Here is a 15,980-nt window from a genome sequence, read left to right as displayed (position 1 = left end):
AGTAAGAGGAGGAAAAAAAGATGGAGCAGGAAACCTGTAAATTAAGAGACTTAAAAGACATATAGCCATTTACAATATATGAACAGTATCTGGATGCTGACTCAAATAAATAATTGCACATAAAAAAAGTTTGAAATAATCAGGAAAGTTTTAAGCTAGATGTATATATTATGACGTTACTGTTACTTTTTTAGGTGACGTAATGGAACTGTGGAGTTCTGTTTTCAGAGATGTTGTCATTCAGTCACCCAGTTGTGTCCGACTCTTTGTGATCCCATGGACTGCAGCACGCCAGGCCTCTCTGTCCCTCACCACCTCCCAAAGTTTTCCAAATTCATGTCCATTGCATCAGTGATGACATCCAGCCATCTCATCCTCTGATGCCCTCTTCTCCTTCTGTCCTCAATCTTTCCCAGCATCAGGAACTTTATTCCAGTGAATCAGCTATTCACATCAGGTGACCAAAATACTGGAGCTTCAGTTTCAACATCAGTCCTTCCAATGAGTATTCAGGGTTGATTTCCTTTAAGATGGAGTGGTTGGATCTCCTTGCAGTCCAAGGGACTCTCAGGAGTCTTCTCCAGCACCACAGTTCAAGGGCATCAGTTCTTTGGTGCTCTGGCTTTACTGTCCAGCTCTCAAACCCTGTGATCACTGGGAAGACCATAGCCTTGACTATATGGACCTTTGTCTGCAGAGTGACGTCTGTCCTTTCCAACACACTGTCTAGGTTTGTCCTCTCTTTTTAGTGATACACAACTGAAATAATTATAGATGAAATGATATGATACTTGGGATTCATTTCAGAACCCAGGGCCTGGAAGGGTACTTGGAGAAGTGTGTGGGAACAGAGATGAGATGGCTTTGAGTTGACTGCTGAAGTTGAGTGAAGGGCAGGTCAAGGTTCATTCTGCTATCCTCCCTTTGTTTGTGATTGCACTTTTCTATAATAAAAACAAAATAGTTTTTTACAAATAAGACAAATTGAAAATAATACTAATAAGGCAAATACCAACCACAAGAAAATGGCAGAGTTGACACATTCCTCCTCCTGTGAGCCTCTGGTCAGCTATCCAGTGAAATAAAAACAATGATAGTCTAATTAGCGCTAACACAAAGTTGGGGAAGATCTTTCAAGTTCCCAAAACTATTTGAAATATGTTTAATGATGAACCCTGATTTAATTGCACATTGTATCTTAAGACATTAGCCACTGCTCAAAGATCGAAACCTCTGTTTCCTATATTTTGCCTAGTTTAAAAATCACTTGACTGAAAAAAAAGACAAAATATATGAAAGAGTGGTTTTCAGCCATTGGACAATAAGCAGTGCAGAACAGTGATCCCTAAAAGAAGGGAAGCGGATATAAAGTGAGCCCTACAGGTACCCCAGCTTACTGCTCAGAGAGAGTTTCCAGGCCAGAGCATAGGGAAGGAGATCCCAAACAGAGCCTGACAGACATCCTGTGTTCAGAAAATGGAGTTGAGAACCCAGAGAAGCCAAATAGTTGGAATGCACAGGGCAAAGTGCTGACAAGCAGGAGCATCACAGAGACAGAGTTCTGGAGACTGACAGAAGGGTCCATTTGCATTTCAGCTGTAAACTGATTGGCACACGTGTGTAAAGAAACTCCTTGAGGCCACCAGTAAGGAGTAAAGAAAAGAATTCTTGGATATCCCCAGGATTTGAAATAGTTCGCCTTCCCCATGGCCAGAGCAGAGAAATCTCTTAATATACAGGGACATCTGAGTGCCAGGTAGAACGCTCAGAAGGGTGTTTCAGTAATGGAACCACGGTAGCCCTAGACTACAGTTTCTCAATCTTGGCACTGGCACTATTGACATGTGGAGTGAAATAATCCTTTGTGGGGGGTTGTCCTATGCATTATAGAATGTCTAGCAGGATTCCTAGTTTCTACTTGTTAGATGCCAGGAGTACTCCCACTCCTGTAGTTGTGATAACTGAAAGTGTTTCCATACATAACCAAATGTTCCCTTCTCATAGGGTCAAAATTATCCCTGGCAGAGATTAGTTGCTGAGACTAAAGTCTGTTAGTGGCTCTTAAAACCAAGCTGCAAAAGGGGTAAACCATTTCTAAGGCACTCCACTGCATTCCAGAGCAAAGTTTAGGAGTATTGAAAAGAACATAAACAACCCAGCATGCCAAAATACAAAATTCACTATATCTAGTATCCAACCAAAAAATTTCAGACATACAAAGAAACAGGAAACATAATCCAGTATAAGGAGGAAAATCAATCAATAACAGATTCAGAAATAATACAGATGATGGATTAAGACAGAAGGATGTTAAAATAGTTACAATGAATATATTCCATATATGAAATATGTTAAGTATGTTCCATATGTTAAGTATCTACAGAGAAACATGAGCACTTTTAGGAGAGATGTAGGTGATAGAAAAAAGACCCTTATTGAAATTTCAAGATGAAAAGACAATGCCTGAAATGAAAAACAGCGACTGGGATAAACAGTAGATTAGATATTTGAGAAGAAAAAAATAGTGAAAACAGTGTGGAAATTATTCCATTACAACACTAAAGAGCATGAGAACCTTGAAACAGCTTCAAGTGGCTTAATATAGGTGGAGTTTCAAAAGGAGCGGAAAGACTGGAAACAAAATTTCTTCAAGAAATAATGGCTGTAACTATTCCACATTTGATGAAAACCATATATCTACAGATTCGAGAATCGCAAAGACAAGCCGATGAAAGATGAAGAAACACCAAGGCATATCCTAATCAAATTGATTAAAATAAGTGATAAAAAATCTTTAAAAAGAGAATAAAAACACAAATATAGAACAGAGATAAGAATGACTTATTGTTGGAAACAATGCAAGTAAAAAAGAGACAGCAGAGCTGCATCTTTGTAGTACCAAAAGAAAAAAGAATTGGTTAACTTAGATTTCTATACCCAGCAAACATCTTCCAAAAATGAAAGCAATGTAAAGATTTTTTTAAAGGCATATGAAAGTTAAAAATTCAACATCAGCAGGCCAGAACTATAAGAAACGTCAAAGGACATATTTAAGGACAAAGGAAAAAAAAAAGATAGAAATCTGAATCTATGTGCAAAAATGAAAGCACCTGAAATGATAAATATATGGGCTAATATAAAGACTTTTTTCCCTTCTTATTTTGAAACTTCTTTTAAAAGGGCCTGGATATCGTTTTAGTAAGAGAGAGATTTTTTTTTCCTGAAATCCGTAAATAACATGATTTTATTTCACTCTTTAAACATTTGTTTTTATATTTTATTTATCATAAATTAATGCAGTGTTCATCTGTAGTGTTTATCAGCCAAAAATATTACTAATATATATTATTTATAGAAGTTGCATGTTCTTTTTTTTTCAAATAAGAGTGAATAACACCTTGGAGATGACTGCTGTGATTTATAAAGATGAACTGGAGTGTTTTGAATAGTGATATAATATTATTATCTGATTTGACTTTTAGAAAAATCACTAGAGTTAATAATATGGTCAATTACTTGAATTCATGGGGAACCTGGAATGAGATTAAACTGCTGAAGGTAAACTCTCAAAATTTGAGGTCATAGGACCTTAAGCTAGTTTTACAATATGTGATTTTGGTGGCTAAAAAAATAAAAAAGTATGTTTCTCATTCTGGATAGTTGTTTTGGCCTGTTTCTAAACAAATAAAATAGCAACAATAGCAAGTCATTGAAGTATTATGCATTTTTAGTGCCTTAAAAATAAACTAACACAAGGCTTATGTTTTATAGATTTGGAAACTGAGACCTATTGAGATAAAGTTAATTGCTACACTCGCACTCCTAGTAATTAGATTTTATCTGATGGACATCCACAGTTTTTACTGGAATGTGAGGGTAACAACACAGGAATTTCAAGGCTAGGACCACTCTCAGTTACAGCATTCTCAGGCTGCTTGTCTGTGATGCAGAATTGTATTCACGGGCTGGCAACCCAGATAGCAGCATCACCTGGTCCTATGATTTCTCCAGTTTTGATTACCCATTTAAGGCAAGTTAATGCTCGTCACTCTTTGTTATCAGAGAATAAAGATACTTCCTTAAAAGTTACCTGGCTGTGACTGAGAGTTAAGTAAACATGATATTCAGGGATACTGATAACTAAGAGGAAAAAAATGTAAATACATGTAGGAAAGTTTGCCACATTAGCATTCCTCCCCCAGTAAATTAAACAGCTCAGCATTACAGTGCACTTCTTGGAAGCCACATAGAAGCTTCCACTTTCTCCATTTTGCACAATTAAAGTTGTTTACCTTGAACTAACCTGCTTACCACAGAGGGACTCACTCAGGTCAATGCTACCTCATAAACCTCTCATGAATCTCTAGCTTCCTCAACCATCTTCACTGCTTTCCTGGTCCAGGGCTTGCCAAGGCGCTCTTGGACTCTTACTATATCCTTCTAATTTGACTTCCTGCTTTCTCACTCTCAACTCATTTCAAATTCTTTTCTGACACTCCTGTATGAGTAGCCTTTTGAATTCTGAGAAAATATAAATCTGGTCATGTTGCTCCCCTGCTTGAAAAGCTGAATGGGAGTTTCTGGATTATTCATTGCTGTTTTGAAAATTACAAAAAAGTGATTAAAATAAATTAATAGCACCATTAATTTATCGATTAACATTCACAATGAAGCTCGGAGTCAGTAGCACTGGGCTCCTCCATCTACCTCATGAGAGAGAGAGAGACCCCAAGAGCTCCTTCCTAGCATTGCCAGACTCATGGCCACTCGCCCTTCTGCCTACCTCAGAGCTACTGTTTCTGATACTGTAAGATGGCTGGGACACTAATTTGGAGATGTGAATTTGGTTGCAGCAAGGGACAGCTGAGTCTGAAACTGTTTCTGAATACAAAGGTTTCAGAGAATTCTGGAATAAACTCCATTCTTCCTGGAGAGATAATCAAGTGAAAAGATCAAAAGACATACCCTAAGGACTGCAGTTTATACCAGAAAAAGTCACAGCACCCAGAGAATTATCTGCTGCTGCTGCTGCTAAATCGCTTCAGCAGTGTCCGACTCTGTGCAACCCCATAGACGGCAGCCCACCAGGCTCCTTGTCCCTGGGATTCTCAAGGCAAGAACACTGGAGTGGGTTGTCATTTTCTTCTCCAATGCATGAAAGTGAAAAGTGAAAGTTATGTCACTCAGTCATGTCTGACTGTTAGCAATCCATAGCCTGCAGCCTACCAGGCTCCTCTATCCATGGGATTTTCCAGGAGAGACTACTGGAGTGGGGTGCCATTGCCTTCTCCAAAAAAACTATCTAAGAGGTAGCTTTTTAGCTTGTGAGTGAAGACAAGAATTTTGATGGTAGCTAGAGAAATAATAAAAGGGAACACAGAGAAATTATACACTCTGTTTATAGACAGATGCTGGGACTCAATACAACTTTCTCTTTGAGTAAACTTAAATAGAAATACAGATTGAAAGTTATAAGTTCAGTTCAGTCACTAAGTCATGTCTGACTCTTTGCAACCCCATGAACCGCAGCACGCCAGGCCTCCCTGTCCATCACCAACTCCTGGAGTCCATGCAAACCCATGTCCATTGAGTCGGTGATGCCATCCAGTCATCTCATCCTCTGTCCTCCCCTTCTCCTTCTGCCCTCAATCTTTCCCAGCATCAGGGTCTTTTCAAATAAGTCAGCTCTTCACATCAGATGGCCAAAGTATTGGAGTTTCAGTTTCAACATAAGTCCTTCCAGTGAACACCCAGGACTGATCTCCTTTAGGATGGACTGATTGGATCTCCTTGCAGTCCAAGGGACTCTCAAGAGTCTTCTCCAACACCACAGTTCAAAAGCATCAATTCTTTGGCACTCAGCTTTCTTTCTAGTCCAATTCTCACATCCATACATGACCATTGGAAAAATCATAGCCTTGACTAGACGGACCTTTGTTGGCAAAGTAATGTCTCTGCTTTTTAATATGCTGTCTAGGTTGGTCATAACTTGCTTTCCAAGGAGTAAGTGTGTTTAATTTCATGGCTGCAATCACCATCTGCAGTGATTTTGGAGCCCAGAAAAATAAAGTCTGACACTGTTTCCACCCTTTCCCCATCTATTTGCCATGAAGTGATGGGACCAGATGCCATGATCTTAGTTTTCTGAATGTTGAGCTTTAAGCCAGCTTTTTCACTCTCCTCTTTCACTTTCATCAAGAGGCTCTTTAGCTCTTCTTCACTTTCTGCCATAAGAGTGGTGTCATCTACGTATCTGAGGTTATTGATATTTCTCCCGGCAATCTTGATTCCAGCTTGTGTTTCTTCCAGTCTAGCATTTCTCATGATGTACTCTGCATAGAAGTTAAATACGCTGGGTGACAATATACAGCCTTGACATACTCCTTTTCCTATTTGAAACCAGTCTGTTGTTCCATGTCCAGTTCTAACTGTTGCTTCCTGACCTGCATACAGATTTCTCAAGAGGCAGGTCAGGTGGTCTAGTATTCCCACCTCTTTCAGAATTTTCCACAGTTGATTGCGATTCACAGTTAAAGGCTTTAACTGTCAATAAAGCAGAAATAGATGTTTTTCTGGAACTCTCTTGCTTTTTCCATGATCCAGCGGATGTTGGCAATTTGATCTCTGCTTCCTCTGCCTTTTCTAAAACCAGCTTGAACATCTGGAATTTCACGGTTCATGTATTGCTGAAGCCTGGCTTGGAGAATTTTGAGTATTACTTTACTAGCATGTGAGATGAGTGCAATTGTGTGAGCATTCTTTGGCATTGCCTTTCTTTGGGATTGGAATGAAAACTGACCTTTTCCAGTCCTGTGGCCACTGTTGAGTTTTCCAAATTTGTTGGCATATTGAGTGCAGCACTTTCACAGCATCATCTCTCAGGATTTGAAATAGCTCCTCTGAAATTCCATCACCTCCACTAGCTTAGTTCATAGTAATGCTTCCTAAGGCCCACTTGACTTCACATTCCTGACTGTCTGGCTCTAGGTGAGTGATCACACCATCGTGATTATCTGGGTCATGAATATCTTTTTTGTAGAGTTCTTCTGTGTATTCTTGCCACCTCTTCTTAATATCCTCTGCTTCTGTTAGGTCCCTACCATTTCTGTCCTTTATTGAGCCCATTTTTCATGAAATGTTCCCTTGGTATCTCTCATTTTCTTGAAGAGATCTCTAGTCTTTCCCATTCAGTTGTTTTCCTCTATTTCTTTGCATTGATCACTGAGGAAGGCTTTCTTATCTCTCCTTGCTCTTCTTTGGAACTCTGCATTCAGATGGGTATATCTTTCCTTTTCTCCTTTTCTTTTTGCTTTTCACAGCTATTTGTAAGACCTCCTCAGACAGTCATTTTGCTATTTTGTATTTCTTTTTCTTGGGGATGGTCTTGATTCCTGTCTCCGGTACAATGTCACAAACCTCTGTCCATAGTTCATCAGGCACTCTGTCCATCAGGTCTAGTCCCTTAAATCTGTTTTTCACTTCCACTGTATAGTCATAAGGGATTTGATTTAGGTCGTACCTGAATGGTCTAGTGGTTTTCCCCACTTTCTTCAATTATGTCTGAATTTGGCAATAAGGAGTTCATGATCTGAGCTATCGGAGAAGGCAATGACACCCGACTCCAGTACTTTCGCCTGGAAAATCCCATGGATGGAGGAGCCTGGTCGGCTGCAGTCCATGGGGTCGCTAGAGTCGGACACGACTGAGTGACTTCACGTTCACTTTTCACTTTCATGCATTGGAGAAGGAAATGGCAACCCACTCCAGTGTTCTTGCCTGGAGAATCCCAGGGACGGGGAAGCCTGGTGGGCTGCTGTCTATGGGGTCACACTGAGTCGAATACGACTGAAGTGACTTAGCAGCAGCAGCAGCAGATCTGAGCTACAGTCAGCTTCCGGTCTTGTTTTAAGTTACAAGTTACACATTTAAAGTTTAAGCTTTAAATATCAGTTTTAAGTTTTAAGTTATAAGACCATACTGAAATATTGGAAAGAGTCTGTTCAGTTTAGCTCATATCAGTTATTTGTATAATAAAGTTCTTCCATGTTGATACTCCTAATGAGTCAACATACCTCAGTCAAAATGGGTAGAGAGTCATTATAAAATTCATGTAGAATTCAAGAGAAAATGCAATACATGACAAAAATACTTTTATTGTGATAAGGTATAGTTTCCTCAGTGAAGAGAGTCATGGGTCCTTATGAACCAAATCTTCATTCAGTGAAGATTTATAATAAAAAAAAAATTGAAGTAATACAAGGAGAAATGTAAAAAATCAGTGTAGAAATAAAGCCTTTAAAATATGATGAGACAACTAACACTTGGCAAGGTGAATTTACTTGCCCAGAATCAGGCAGGGAGAGAATGGCAGAATGAAGCCTAGAACCCAGTTCTGCTGACCACTGGTCTGTGCTCTTCATCTCCATAAGCTGACTTCCTTCCTTAATGCATGCATGAGTATGCATAAACCTACAGATGAAAACATGTCCCATGCCTAAAGCTGACACTTCGGGAATTTTTGTTGTTTTTATTTGTATTGTTGTTAATTGTATATGCAGGACTCAAAAGGTGTGAGAGAAAACGTTCTGTTGGCTCTGTTTAGAAGCACTAATGTTTCCAAAGGCAAAATAACTTTGGAAGCCTGGAATAACTTAATACAATTTGACTTTCATAAATCAGTTTTCATTCCTCAAAGCAAGAGCAAATAAATAGCCAAGCAGCAAACACAAAATCATTACAGATGAAAGGGACTGGCATATGGCAACTGCGTTCTCCCTCCCCTTACTCCTTTTGAACAATTGAGGTGATAAAGGAAAGTAGGAAGGGAAAACCCTTTAGTTTACTCTCCAAACCCTTGAAATAACACGGTAGTCTGGCAGTCTGTTACAGACCAGATGCAGAGAGACACACTGTCTCTTCAGCTGTATTCAGAAGGTGCCAAAAGAACAAATAGCTCCGAGCGTAAAACAAAAAAAAATGTTCATGTCTGAACAAAGTTTTCTCTTCATAGCTGTCTTTGCCCATATAGAATGAACAACTGGAAATCATATAGGTTTCAGTAAAAGAAAGAAGGGAGAAAGCGAAGGAGGCAGAGGAAGGAGAGGAAAAGAAGAAAAAAGGAAAAGAATCTGGAAAATATTAGAAGTGGTCATTGAAAACTTGTAAATGGCATGAAGTAGAATGAAATAGGAATCATTCAATCCCATTATAACTTTGTGGATAACACACAATCATTGAATAAATCTTGGTTCACTGGCATTTCTTTTGAATTTTACTTCCTGGGGAAGAACAAGAAAGAAATGATGATGCTTGTGTTTTAACAGAAAGTAAGAAATCCCAGACACGATGCTCTTTATCCTAGTGTTCACCTTTCTAACCTGTGAGTCCAAGTTTCTCATTATTCCATCAGGATAGGGGTAGAGTAGGGGACTTCCCAGGTGGGCCGTAGTGGTAAACACCTGCCTGCTAATGCAGGAGACCTAAGAGATGTGAGTTCGATCCCTGGGTTGAGAAGATTCCCTGGAGGACGGCATGGCAACCCACGCTGGTATTCTTGCCTGAAGAATCCCTTGGACAGAGGGGCCTGGCGGGCTTCAGTCCATAGGATTGCAAAGAGTCAAACATGACTGAAGCGACATAGGCGCAGGAGCAGAGGGTAGAGTAGCGACTGGATTTGCCTAGAGTGGAGAGATCTCAGTGCTACAATCTATCAGATTATGTCAATACATGGTTCTTGTAACTGTTCATGATTTAGGTTGGTAGTTAGAAGTGAATAATCTCATAGACCAAGAGTACATCCTTGTCACTCATAGACCTGAAAATTCCTTGCCTATAGACCTGTTTCAATTCAATTCAATCACTTTAACTGAACATTTCTTATAAGTAGTCTAATTTTCTTGTTACACTCAGTTCAGTTCAGTTCAGATGCTCAGTTGTGTCCGACTCTTTGCCACCCCATGAATCGCAGCACACCAGGCCTCCCTGTCCATCACCAACTCCCGGAGTTCACTCAGACTCACGCCCATTGAGTCAGTGATGCCATCCAGCCATCTCATCCTCTGTCGTCCCCTTCTCCTCCTGCCCCCAATCCCTCCCAGCATCAGAGTCTCTTCCACTGAGTCAACTCTTCGCATGAGGTGGCCAAAGTACCTGAGTTTCAGCTTTAGCATCATTCCTTCCAAAGAAATCCCAGGGTTGATCTCCTTCAGAATGGACTGGTTGGACCTCCTTGCAGTCCAAGGGACTCTCAAGAGTCTTCTCCAACACCACAGTTCAAAAGCATCTATTCTTTGGTGCTCAGCCTTCTCCTCTGTCCAACTCTCACATCCATACATGGCCATTGGAAAAATCATAGCCTTGACTAGATGGACCTTAGTCGGCAGAGTAATGTCTCTGCTTTTGAATATGCTATCTAGGTTGGTCATAACTTTCCTTCCAAGGAGTAAGCGTCTTTTAATTTCATGGCTGCAGTCACCATCTGCAGTGATTTGGGAGCCCAGAAAAATAAAGTCTGACACTGTTTCCACCCTTTCCCCATCTATTTGCCATGAAGTGATGGAACCAGATGCCATGATCTTCGTTTTCTAAATGATGAGCTTTAAGCCAACTTTTTCACTCTCCTCTTTTAGTTTCATGAAGAGGCTTTTTAGTTCCTCTTCACTTTCTGCCATAAGGGTGGTGTCATCTGCATATCTGAGGTTATTGATATTTCTCCTGGCAATCTTGATTCCAGCTTGTGTTCCTTCAGTTCAGCATTTCTCATGATGTACTCTGCATAGAAGTTAAATGAGCAGGATGACAGTATACAGTCTTGACGTACTCCTTTTCCTATTTGAAACCAGTCTGTTGTTCCATGCCAGTTCTAACTGTTGCTTCCTGACCTGCATACAGATTTCTCAAGAGGCAGGTCAGGTGGTCTGGTATTCCCATCTCTTTCAGAATTTTCCACAGTTGATTGTGATCCACACAGTCAAAGGCTTTGGCATAGTGAAGAAAGCAGAAATAGATGTTTTCCTGGAACTCTCTTGGTTTTTCCATGATCCAGCAGATGTTGGCAATTTGATCTCTGGTTCCTCTGCCTCTTCTAAAACCAGCTTGTACACCTGGAAGTTCACGGTTCACATATTGCTGAAGCCTAGCTTGGAGAATTTTGAGCATTACTTTACTAGTGTGTGAGATGAGTGCAATTGTGTGGTAGTTTGAGCATTCTTTGGCATTGCCTTTCTTTGGGATTGGAATGAAAACTGACCTTTTCCAGTCCTGTGGCCACTGTTGAGTTTTCCAAATTTGTTGGCATATTGAGTGCAGCACTTTCACCATCATCTTTCAGGATTTGAAACAGCTCAACTGGAATTCCATCACCTCCACTAGCTTTGTTTGTAGTGGTGCTTTCTAAGGCCCAGTTGACTTCACATTCCAGGATGCCTGGCTCTAGCTGAGTGATCACACCATTGTGATTATATGGGTTGTGAAGATCTTTTTTGTACAGTTCTTCTGTGTATTCTTGCCACCTCTTCTTAATATCTTCTGCTTCTGTTAGGTCCACACCATTTCTGTCCTTTATCAAGCCCATCTTTACATGAAATGTTCCCTTGGTATCTCTAATTTTCTTGGAGAGATCTCTAATCTTTCCCATTCTGTTATTTTCCTCTATTTCTTTGCATTGATCACTGAAGAAGGCTTTCTTATGTCTTCTCGCTATTCTTTGGAACTCTGCATTCAGATGCTTATATCTTTCCTTTTCTCCTTTGCTTTTCGCTTCTCTTCTTTTCACAGCTATTTGTAAGGCCTCCCCAGACAGCCATTTTGCGTTTTTGCATTTCTTTTCCATGGGGATTGTCTTGATCCCCGTCTCCTATACAATGTCATGAACCTCATTCCATAGTTAATCAGGCACTCTATCTATCAGATCTAGGCCCTTAAATCTATTTCTCACTTCCACTGTATAATCATAAGGGATTTGACTTAGGTCATACCTGAACGGTCTAGCGGTTTTCCCTACTTTCTTCAATTTGATTCTGAATTTGGCAATAAGGATTTCATGATCTGAGCCACAGTCAGCTCCTGGTCTTGTTTTTGTTGACTGTATAGAGCTTCTCCATCTTTGACTGCAAAGAATATAATCAGTCTGACTTCGATGTTGACCATCTGGTGATGTCCTTGTGTAGAGTCTTCTCTTGTGTTGTTGGAAGAGGGTGTTTGCTATGACCAGTGCATTTTCTTGGCAAAACTCTGTTAGTCTTTGCCCTGCTTCATTCCGCATTCCAAGGCCAAATTTGCCTGTTACTCCAGGTGTTTCTTGACTTCCTACTTTTGCACTCCAGTCCCCTTTAATGAAAAGGACATCTTTTGTGGGTGTTAGTTCTAAAAGGTCTTGTAGGTCTTCATAGAACCGTTCAACTGCAGCTTCTTCACCATTACTGGTTGGGGCATAGACTTGGATAACTGTGATATTGAATGGTTTGCCTTGGTGACAAACAGAGATCATTCTGTCATTTTTGAGATTGCATCCAAGTACTGCATTTCAGACTCTTGTTGACCATGACAGCTACTCCATTTCTTCTGAGGGGTTCCTGCCCGCAGTAGTAGATATAATGGTCATCTGAGTTAAATTCACCCATTCCAGTCCATTTTAGTTCGCTGATTCCTAGAATGTTGACGTTCACTCTTGCCATCTCCTGTTTGACCACTTCCAATTTGCCTTGATTCATGGACCTGACATTCCAGGTTCCTATGCAATATTGCTCTTTACAGCATCGGACCTTGCTTCTATCACAGTTACATCTACAGCTGGGTACTGTTTTTTCTTTGGCTCCATCCCTTCATTCTTTCTGGAGTTATTTCTCCACTGATCTCCAGTAGCATATTGGGCAACTACTGGCCTGTGGAGTTCTTCTTTCAGTATCCTATCATTTTGCCTTTTCATACTGTTCATGGGGTTCTCAAGGCAAGAATACTGAAGTGGTTTGCCATTCCCTTCTCCAGTGGGCCACATTCTGTCAGACCTCTCCACCATGAACCGCCCGTCTTTGGTTGCCCCGTGGGCATGGCTTGGTTTCATTGAGTTAGACAAGGCTGTGGTCCTAGTGTGATTAGATTGACTAGTTTTCTGTGAGTATGGTTTCAGTGTGTCTGCCCTCTGATGCCCTCTTGCAACAAGTACCGTCTTACTTGGGTTTCTCTTACCTTGGGCTAGGGTATCTCTTCACGGCTGCTCCAGCAAAGTGCAGCCACTGCTCCTTACTTTGGACAAAGGGTATCTCCTCACCACCGCCCTTCCTGACCTTCAACATGGGATGGCTCCTCTAGGCCCTCCTGCGCCCGTGCAGCCACCACTCCTTGGATGTGGGGTTGCTCCTCCTGGCCGCCACCCCTGGCCTCAGGCATGGGGTGGCTCCTCCTGGCTGCTGCCCCTGACCTCAGACGCGGGGTGGATCCTCCCGGCCACCCCTGACCTCGGATGTGGGGTAGCTCCTTTTGGCCACCGCCCCTGGCCTCGGATGCAGGGTAGCTACCATATATATTGCTATATGCTAAGTAGTTGAACTCCAACTGTTCACTACTCAGCTACATGGCTGAGTGATCAATCATTGAGTGTCCTATGGAATAATACTAGCAATGAAGTAAAAAAAAAAAAAGAAATCTATTTTAAGCACAGGTAGATTACCAAGTTAAGTATTAGGAGGGACTAAAAATGCATTCAAATGTGTAAGTTAAACTTGTCCCTATCTACCTACCTACCTACCTATTGTTACCAATGAGCTAAATAGATTTAGAGTATAGTTAGAAATTCATGAGAACAGAGCACTGAGCCCCAGGTGTTTTCAATATGTATGATTCAAGATGCACGAATGGTATGCTGCCTTATTGGTGGTCATTAGATAAGCAGGTTTGTCTAGAGATACGATATGGTGGTTTTGATTCCCATCGAAAGGACTAACATTAGCAGCTTGTTCCTAAAAAAAAATCCTGTACTTTAGTTGTGTGAATCTGCCTTGCGTTATCTTACAGGGAGCAAATGTGGGGAGAGGGGTGACTCAGGCATACAGGAATAGGAGAGAACAGTGACTTCTTAGAAATGAAAAGTTGAAATAAAATCTTTTGAGTCAACAGGGAAGATGCCACAATTGTGTGCATGCACACACACGCAAATCTATATTTAGAGGTATGATTCACAGCCAGGAAGAATAGAGATTTCATATTCATACCTTACAAAAATTCCCCTTTGCCAGTTCCTCATGGATCAATAAGAGGGAATAGGTGCTTTTTCGTGCTTTGTGATGTTGTAAGTTATACACACATTATTCCTACCAGTCTCTAATAAGTACCAGAATCGCAAGATTTTGTCTAAAGTTTGTTTGAAAAGTAACACTGGGTTTGCCAGCTCATCACATATTGAATGCAATGGTGAGATTTTACACAGTTCATTGCTGTGTCAGAAGTTTCTGATCTTATTGTTTCTAAGATAACTTGGGATAATAATTATAGAAGAACCTTTGTGGCCTGTTTTTCTTGAGTCCACTTGGAATCCCTAGGAAGTAAATTTAAACCTTAAGAGGTCATAGCAAGGACACTTAAATTGGTCAGGTCACAACCAGAGAGAGGACCAGGTTCAAGGCCAGTGAAGGAGTTCAGAGCCCATTGAAGCACTGATTAAGGGGAAATACGAATAAGCTTTCCCAGACTTTTTGCTTCTAGGCCACAGATCAATCACCAATGATGTGTATATTTTCATGGAATGTCTGGATCAGTATATATCTTAGAGTAGTCCTGTGGTTTCCCCACATTGTCTTAGTCCCCAGCATGCACCACTATGAAACTTGTAGGATTATTTTGGAGAGGAAAAAACAGTATAAATTACAGGCATGAAAGAAAAGGTAGGAATATAAGTACTTAATAGAGGTCTAAATAATGGAATCCAGAGGGATGCAAGCAGATCTAGTTTCTCATGATTAGGAACATACTGGCAAAGGACATCTGTAGTCAGGCTTCTAAGTTTGCAAGAGGTAGTAAATTGTTCGAAGGAGTGAAATGTCAACCAACAAAAATAATCATAGCTCACCAGCAAATTATCAGCTGAATGTCAGTGAGAGTGAATGAAAAGTCGTATGTGAGAAAACAAAAGATTTCATGTTTCGCTTTTGGGGATGGACTCTGAGATATCACATATGCTCAGAGAAATCCTAAAGTCACTCTGTCCAATGCTTGATGAATGAAATGGATCACCTTTTTTTGTTGTTGTCTAAAGGAGTACTTCCAGGCTGTATATTGCCAACTTGTTTATTTAACTTCTATGCAGAGTACATCATGAGAAATGCTAGACTGGAAGAAACACAAGCTGGAATCAAGATTGCCAGGAGAAATATCAATAACCTCAGATATGCAGATGACACCACCCTTATGGCAGAAAGTGAAGAGGAACTAAAAAGCCTCTTGATGAAAGTGAAAGAGGAGAGTGAAAAAGTTGGCTTAAAGCTCATCATTCAGAAAACAAAGATCATGGCATCTGGTCCCATCACTTCAAGGGAAATAGATGGGGAAACAGTCAAAACAGTGTCAGACTTTATTTTTTTGGGCTCCAAAATCACTGCAGATGGTGACTGCAGCCATGAAATTAAAAGACGCTTACTCCTTGGAAGAAAGGCTATAACCAACCTAGATAGCATATTCTAAAGCAGAGACATTACTTTGCCAACAAAGGTCCATCTAGTCAAGGCTATGGTTTTTCCTGTGGTCATGTATGGATGTGAGAGTTGGACTGTGAAGAAGGCTGAGCACCAAAGAATTGATGCTTTTGAACTGTGGTGTTGGAGAAGACTCTTGAGAGTCCCTTGGACTGCAAGGAGATCCAACCAGTCCATTCTGAAGGAGATCAGCCCTGGGATTTCTTTGGAAGGAATGATGCTAAAGCTGAAACTCCAGTACTTTGGCCACCTCATGCGAAGAGTTGACTCATTGGAAGAGACTCTGATGCTGGGAGG

The sequence above is a fragment of the Capricornis sumatraensis genome, chromosome 23 (genome assembly GCF_032405125.1).
Source record: "Capricornis sumatraensis isolate serow.1 chromosome 23, serow.2, whole genome shotgun sequence".
NCBI classification, from domain to species: Eukaryota; Metazoa; Chordata; class Mammalia; order Artiodactyla; family Bovidae; genus Capricornis; species Capricornis sumatraensis.
The sequence above is the reverse complement of the archived record's forward strand: the minus strand, read 5'-3'. Positions refer to the sequence as shown.